This window comes from Homalodisca vitripennis, chromosome X (assembly GCF_021130785.1).
Source record: "Homalodisca vitripennis isolate AUS2020 chromosome X, UT_GWSS_2.1, whole genome shotgun sequence".
Lineage (NCBI taxonomy): Eukaryota > Metazoa > Arthropoda > Insecta > Hemiptera > Cicadellidae > Homalodisca > Homalodisca vitripennis.
In genome coordinates this window covers 53,753,500-53,762,284 of record NC_060215.1, presented here as the reverse complement: position 1 = coordinate 53,762,284, position 8,785 = coordinate 53,753,500, and positions in this window count along the sequence as shown.

The following is an 8,785-nucleotide window of genomic DNA, read 5'->3' as shown; positions in this document are numbered from 1 at the left end:
ATTATTAGTTTTAAAGCAAATATACTCCTTTATTTAGTGGAGGTAGTATACTGAGTAACTTTCCAATGATATAGCCTAACTCAATTCAGAGATATCTCTATGAAGCATTAATGAGTCGCAAATATCAATAAAAGAAGTCAGAGAAGTGCCTTCGCCTACCCGTAGAGATGTGTTAGAAGTACACATTCCCGCGTCTTTACACAGAGAAATTTCTCGTCATAAAAGTTTAACAAGACACTACCCTTACAACATGGCATACCTTATCCATAACAATGTATAAAAACGGTTGCATATACAACGTGTCCGTCATAATTCAAACTTAGAATGTTGACGAGTTTCATAATAAATACCAAATTACGTTTATACCTTCTATATGAAATACATCCACATCCCTTTACAAAATCGTGTTACTAAAAGTGCAGTGATTGAATGAGATATGTAGACATAAGCACAGGAATATTTATATAGTGAGAAGAATTACCCTATTTATGGGTGTTCTATTCCTTATTTCTTTGACATCGATGCATTAAAAAGTACGATATGTGTAAACCTATTGAAAATGTTTTTAAATTAAAGTACTTTTCGTAAAAGATAGATAAACAGAAAACAAACATTGTTTATTTTACCCAGTTCAATTTATAACTTTTAATCAAACTTTAATAGGACGTAATTTAATGGCAAACACATTATCAGGAACACATTTGAAATTGTTTAACTTGATAAAACTTTAAATGTTAAATTCTTGTTTAGAGGTTTAATAAATCAAATGTAAATGGTGCATGAAAAAAAAAACAGAAATGTACATTTATTTTGAACTAAATAACAAAATATTATGTACAGTTGCCATATATTACGATTCTTGACATTGACATTTAAATATACTAAAACGTGAAACATGTTAGATAGATATGTGCTATGCAATTCTTTCCACGGGTTGTGACTGGTAGCGCAACCTAAGAAATTTGGATAAGATCTGTACATTAAGTCTATTAGGCCCCATCTGAACGTGGAAGATATTTCCTAAAGTCTACTTGCTAATATAAGATTTCATTTCTCAACAATGTGAAACGTTTTCGTCTCTTCCCAGGATATAGAACATATTAGTTTAACAAACCACCTGGTAGCAGTGTTATAAAATACAAATAACTCACGACCAGTCTTCCTGATGGTGCTATTCGGAACCTAGTCAGGACCTGAGGCAGTATTAACCTCCTAAACTAGTCAATCCAAAGCCTCCGGTGGTGTGGGCCAATTTGTTATCATCGTTTTAAAGAAAGCATCTCACCTCATATTTTTTCCTTAAAACATCAGTAATATGAAGCTTTATGGATACTAACACGATTCTCATCCATAAAGTTGTATCATCCAGATACAGTTATATTATGCCATAATATTATAAATATGTTGCTTTTCAAATTAACAATAACCATATTTCGAAATTTATATTAGTTTTTTAATACACATGTAGACTAAAAGTAATGTCAAGTCTCGCCAACATAAAGATAATGAAGTGCTAGCTACCGTACTATTTAGTGTTACTTTTTCCAACCTGATTAAATACAGTACAGTAAACTATTTATGACAAATTATTCTTTTTTTCTCTATGTTATATTAGTTTGATTCGTGTAATTTAAAAAAAATAATTGTTTGTATTAAAAGTAGAGGTTACAAAATTGTCATAATTTTCGTAAAAACCTTGTTGTATTCACTTTCTATGGTTTACTCTCTACTAATTCCAGACATTATTAAATATTCGTAAAGGAACCAAACTCTTTTACTCTAAACACATTTGTTATTGATTACAACAATTTAAGCTGTATGCAACGGAATCAACACGTATTAATAATTATATAATGTATAACTTGTAAGATAGGTAAGAAAGGTTTTACATACTTGAAGTCGATTCAATATCCAGCAGATTCGTATTAATGCTTTGGATTTGAAATTGAAACACGAATCACATACATAGCACTTGTTATTGAAGACACTTGGTTCAAATATGTAAATTTTAAGAGTGCTTATTTGTTTCATTGTGTACAAATATATTTATTGTTGTGAACGGACGCAAGATCATGTATTTTTGGCGTTAGCACTCTATAGTCCCGTTATTATAGTTGTATAACAGTCATATTGGTATATACCAAAGTGGTTCACATAATTATCTTTATATTTTTGTGCAGGATTGGACTAATTTAAATAAAAGGCTTACACAAAATATTGTTTACATTATTTAAATCCAAAACCTTTTGTTGTTGGTGATACATTTGTATCTAATCTGAAAATTGGAAACAGTAAAATACTCTTTTCGCAAACTGAAGCACGTTTTTTTATAGTAAAATCGTTAAATAAACGTATTCCAACGTCGAAATATTTTCTAAATCAGCCTAAACCTAGCTCTAATTTAAGAGAATAAATCTGATAACCATGAGTTTTGAGAAGGAATAGACAGTGATGTGATATTGGATTTTAATTAACATCATATCTGAGGTAGAATAGGATGAATAGTAAAGAGACAAAGATTCCTTATGTATGACAATATACAAGGTTGGTGAAAGTCCCGGGACGGCTTAATATTTTAAAACCGTTATAGATGGAGCGATACAAGTTGGTACACTGTTATTGGGCATGAAACAATATTTTACTACAATTTCAATGAGCCGCTACCACTTCAGGGGGACGGCCCACAAGGAGTCGGAAGAAAATCTTAAATATAAGCATAGGTTGATATGCACATCAAATTAAAGGTCTTTATTAGTAGAATACAATACCCCAAATCCGACTTTAAACGGACAACCGAGCCCGAAATGGCAGCTATTTAAAGATGGCTTGAATTTGAAATGTTGATAAATAGCTGTGTGTAATCTAATGTAACACATTTAACTTTTCCTTCCAATTTGTAACAATTAGTAAACATAATTAACCTACCTTGAATGTATATGAGGCGTTAAAATTGTTTTCCCTCGGTTTCTTGGCAATAGCCCAGCCGATGATACAACGCTGACAAGGCGTTGTTTATTGCATCTACTGGAATACGTGCAGCTTCTTCTTCAATACAGAGTCTCAATTCTGCCAAATCAAGCTGTTTGGTCCGGTAAACTTGATCTTTAAGATAACCCCAGAAATAATAGTCAAGTGGGGATAAGTCAGGAGATCGGGCTGGCCATTCTATCGCGCCTCTTCTACCAATCCATTTGCCTGGGAAAACATGGTTTAAATGCTGTCTTATGCGTAAACTGAAGAGTGGCGGAGCTCTATCTTGTTGAAACCAGAGTGTTCCAAAGTTATCACCAGAAATATGTTGTAAGGCAGAAATTATTTTATTTTGAAGCATAGATAAATATTTACCAGAGTTCAAGTTTCATTCAATAAAAATGGCTCTACCACCTGGCTTCCAGTAGGTGAGTTACTGTATGAGAATTACGCAAGGATAGAAAATTAGCGACTTTATTTATTTAACACTCACCTAATTACATGACAACTTAACGAGATGATGGCGAATATCAGATTGTTTTTACTGGATTACTCAGAACTGTGGCATGTAACACGTTTTAAACTTTATTTCTTAAACTGATTTGTAATTGATAAAATTTCACTAAACGAATAACAGTAAAGCTTGGAAATTAATGAAAAGAGTAACAAAATAAATCCCATAAATTACTTTCTTAGATATAATTACAAAACAGTAACGGATAAACAAGAAGTATAACATATTATAAACAATTATTTTGCTACAGTTGAAGATGAATTAAATGTCAGATCAACAGAACTTATACCTAATGTTGACAACTCGTTTGCTAGAATAGTATATTTCATTTCGTTGTATCCCGTCAGACAGGCTGAGATAATAAATGCCATAAAAATGCTAAATTTCTAGTAGTGCTGGTGACATTTCCAGTGAATTACTGAAGGCTTGTACGTACTCAAATTGAGGACCCTTGTAAGCTAATATTATTCCTTCTTTCTGGTCACTTTTCAGTTGTTGGGGGAATTTATAAGAGGAGATATTACATTATTGGGTAATACTAAGCGATTTTATACACATCGATTATTATTAAAATATTTGAACTAATGCTTTAAATTTACTATCACCTTACCTGTCTGCAAAAAATAATTTTAATAGTAAAATTACCCTTTAGTCTAAATATTATACAATTTAAAGTTCATTTTTTATTTGAAAATATTGTCACACACTGGAAGCGGCCTGTGGTTGTCAGCAAGTTATTCTTAAAAGCAATATTTATAGTAACAGAAAATTGATATCTGAATATATATATATATATATATATATATATATATAATAAATAAATAAATATAAAATCCATACAATAACACAATTTCAGTGTTAAAATAATTAATCAAAATTCAATAATAGTAATGAAGAAAAGAATGAAACAGCGGTTAAACTATTATATATGGTTACATGTAGGCAAGACAGATGAAAGTAGTTATAGTAAAATGGAGTTAACAATGGTAAGTACGAGTGAGGAGAGAATTAACAGAGCCGACCATCCGCAGCCAGGTATAACCAGCTGTTTGAACGGACCGGTTGGTTCAGCCCGCAGGCCTCACATCACTGGAGACAAGCGGCTGTACAATATATTCGCCGCGCAGTATGTGTTCGTTAGGTTCACAGTCATCTCAATGACAGGGACCCACATGTAACCCCTTACAGGGGCCCTTGTAGAGTAGCCGTGAGTGGGACGGCCTGCAGGTCTCTCATCACTGGAGACAAGCGGCTGTATAATGCATTCGTTACACAGTATGTGTTCGTCAGGCTCACAGTCATCTCAATGACAGGGACCCGCATGTAACCCCTTACAGGGGCCCTTGTAGAGTAGCCGTGAGTGGGTCGGCCTGCAGGTCTCTCATCACAGGAGACAACCACCTGTACAATGTATTCGCCACGTAGTATGTGTTCGTGAGGCTCACAGTCATCTCAATGACAGGGACCCGCATGTAACCCCGTACAGGGGCCCTTGTAGAGTAGCCGTGAGTGGGACGGCCTGCAGGTCTCTCATCACTGGAGACAAGCGGCTGTATAATGCATTCGTTACACAGTATGTGTTCGTCAGGCTCACAGTCATCTCAATGACAGGGACCCGCATGTAACCCCGTACAGGGGCCCTTGTAGAGTAGCCGTGAGTGGGACGGCCTGCAGGTCTCTCATCACTGGAGACAAGCGGCTGTATAATGCATTCGTTACAAAGTATGTGTTCGTCAGGCTCACAGTCATCTCAATGACAGGGACCCGCATGTAACCCCTTACAGGGGCCCTTGTAGAGTAGCCGTGAGTGGGTCGGCCTGCAGGTCCTCTCATCACAGGAGACAACCACCTGTACAATGTATTCGCCACGTAGTATGTGTTCGTCAGGCTCACAGTCATCTCAATGATAGGGACCCGCATGTAACCCCTTACAGTGGCTCTTGTAGAGTAGCCGTGAGTGGGACGGCCTGCAGGTCTCTCATCACTGGAGACAAGCGGCTGTATAATGCATTCGCTACACAGTATGTGTTCGTCAGGCTCACAGTCATCTCAATGACAGGGACCCACATGTAACCCCTTACAGTGGCTCTTGTAGAGTAGCCGTGAGTGGGACGGCCTGCAGGTCTCTCATCACTGGAGACAAGCGGCTGTATAATGCATTCGCTACACAGTATGTGTTCGTCAGGCTCACAGTCATCTCAATGACAGGGACCCGCATGTAACCCCTTACAGTGGCTCTTGTAGAGTAGCCAGGAATGGTTAGGTTGAGTACCGCCTCCCTGTGCGTAGATCATTACACTTCTGACGTATCGTGTACGTCTCGGAAGCTTATGTAGAAATCTCTTGAAGGAAGTACCTAAAAACTTTCCCACATTTATACATTTACGATATCATAATATATGCCCAAATTAATTAGTTAAAATGTAATAGATGGCGTTGCTATATACCGATCACGATATGCGAGCCCGTGTGAAACCTGTGATAAATTTAACTTTACACGGTTGGAGTGGAAAGATTCCAGGCCAGACTATTTTAAGTCACTAAAAATTGAGTAAATCCCTTGCTTGAAAAGAGAGCATCCAGTTCACGGTACTTTTAGCTTGTTGGAGAGTAATATAAGTTATATTAGTTTTTAATTGGTTTAATGTGTTGATTATAGAATGTATGACATGTCAAATCATTTATGAGGCTACGTTTATTATATTTAATGTAAGTCTTTTATACTATTTAATCTTGACTAGTATAATATAATATGTATTGTATATTATTATTATTATAGAACCATTACCATACAGTGAAAAGGTGTTGATTGATTGGTTGAATATAGGTCAGCATCGACAACAGTGCCACAGGTGGTTTTACATTGGCAGTGAGAATATGTTGGCTTTGCCATCATCCATATCGGGTCAAGTGGAAGATAGTTTTAGCAGTTCATTGAGTCTCTGACATACTTACTTCACTAGGTTCTGTGTGGTATTGGAAATAAACCAGCACCAATGATAACAGTGGCAGGAATTTTCACAGTGGGCGCGAGAATAAATTGATTTTGTTGGTCCCTTTATCTCGTCAAGCTCGGCACACTGTTCGGGACTCAACTGCAATCCTACATAATAATTTTTCATTCCGAGTTTGGTATTAGAATGAGAGGAAATTTTATTAGCTATAGTAACATTTTAATGTTGTTACTTTTTATTAATATAACGGTGTTTCTTCCAATTACCAGTCAATAGTTAAACTCATTACAATAATGAAAAACGTTCCAATAATGAATTATATGGGATTCTTGGTCCTCTTTTTGTTTGTGTTTATCATATCAGAACGATAGTTATTGAATCATCCATTGACTCATCATTATTTTTATCGACAAAATCAAAAATTATCGCTAATTTAACTGCGATATTAATATCCACAAAAACCTTACCCTGTATAGGACTTTAATAAGACCGATGAAATTATTTTTAAAAAACTGTACTTTATTTACTAAAACTTTAAATATAAAAATTGTGTATAATCTATAGTCACTTACTTTTAAAAATAATATTATTGATTTTTATATTGCTTTTCACAAGCTTAAATCGATTGTATAATTATTGAAGATTTAAAGCAGGGATTTATCAAGATATAAAGAAAAACAATTATCATTTACAACTATTTTTAAGATAAATTTACAAACAATACAACTTTAAAAAGGGCATCTAAGGTTCAAACCTACTCGGACATTCCTAAACCCGGATAACACAGGGACAGAATCGGAAATATGCGTATAGTTTTTTCACCATATGATATTGAAATGCTTTTTTCAGCTAGGCGATGCTGCTATTGAATGACCACTTACTCAAATAAATTTCTCTTTAGCAGCAACCACAAACGTATAACACATTTTATTTGAGTACTGGTTAAACTTCTCCGAAGCCTTAATTGTATCATCTATAAATCCAACAACAATCTGGTGTTGTGTTATCTTTTGGTGTTGTTTGTACCAACCTTTGGAAAATAAAGTCTCATTTTAACTATCAACTACGTTTTTTTCGGTTCTCAACTTGTTGAAATTTTGGTAATACAACTGAAATCTTAGTATACGTCTGTATTACTGCGATGTTCTATCCTAAAAGCTGCTAATATTTTGGTTTGATATAAACTATTTTTTATGAATTTCTTCATCGAGACCACACTATCCCAAAATATGAACTGTCTCAGGAATGTCTCGATACCTTCTAATTACATTCAAGTAGTTTGATACTTTTTTGTGACGAGTGACAGAATTATTAGAGGAAGAATAGGAAAAACTGATGGAAAAATCCGAACACAAAACTTTGTTGCTACAGATAATGCCCAAGGAAAATAGAATTCCGAGCGCCTATTCAGGCCGCTTGAATCTAATCGTAAGTTAGATTATTTAGTAAAGACCTTGTCTTGGTTCTACTCAATAGAGATGGTGACTGGTTAACCCCGTTATTACATTATTAGTCTTTGTACTGAGACGCGATGGGGGCTTTTTGGACTTGCTCTTTAGTAGTTACCTCATAAAATTCTCCAAATATAAGGTGGTAAATTTATATAAGTTAGAGAAATTCTATCTGGCTCCGCTAGTTTATGGTAGTTATTGACTATATACTAAACACAATAGTTAATACACCGTTATTTATTAGATATCAGGAAACTAGTGTATTTTTAGTAGCGTAGTGCGTTTAAATCAGATGTTTGGAATGGGAGACTGGCAATTGGGACAAGGTTTTTAATAATGTCCCATTATTTACCTAGTGCCCTGAAACCTAGTGATGAACAGTACAAAATGGAACTGGGGCAGTAGATTGATAGTCCACATGTTTGCACTCCATTCATTGCATTCACAAGAAAGCATTCACTTCACGAACAATTATTTCTTTAAATATTTTACCGAAAATATATCTGTTAGTTTCCAACCAGTATGAAAAATTCCTTTTCTTTCTTTTTTAAAAGTGATATAGTAATTAAATGTTGTCAAAAGAATACAGTAACACTATTTCGCTTGTACTCTTTGTGGTATAAGAAGTACATTATGAAGAAGTACAGTGGGTTGCAGTATTTTATGAATATTATAGTTTCCACCTCAAACTACATAGTCAGGATACTGACCAATAGGAGTATTTTTTATGAAACGTGTGGTTTTGTGTTACCAAAAGAGTGGGAAAGCTATCGTGTAACAATATAATTGAAATATATGAATGGACATCCTTAACTAAAAGATAATTTTGATTTGAAAATTTGATGTTACTTCACAGTTAAAATATAAAAACACGCAATTCATCAAAATAATAAAAT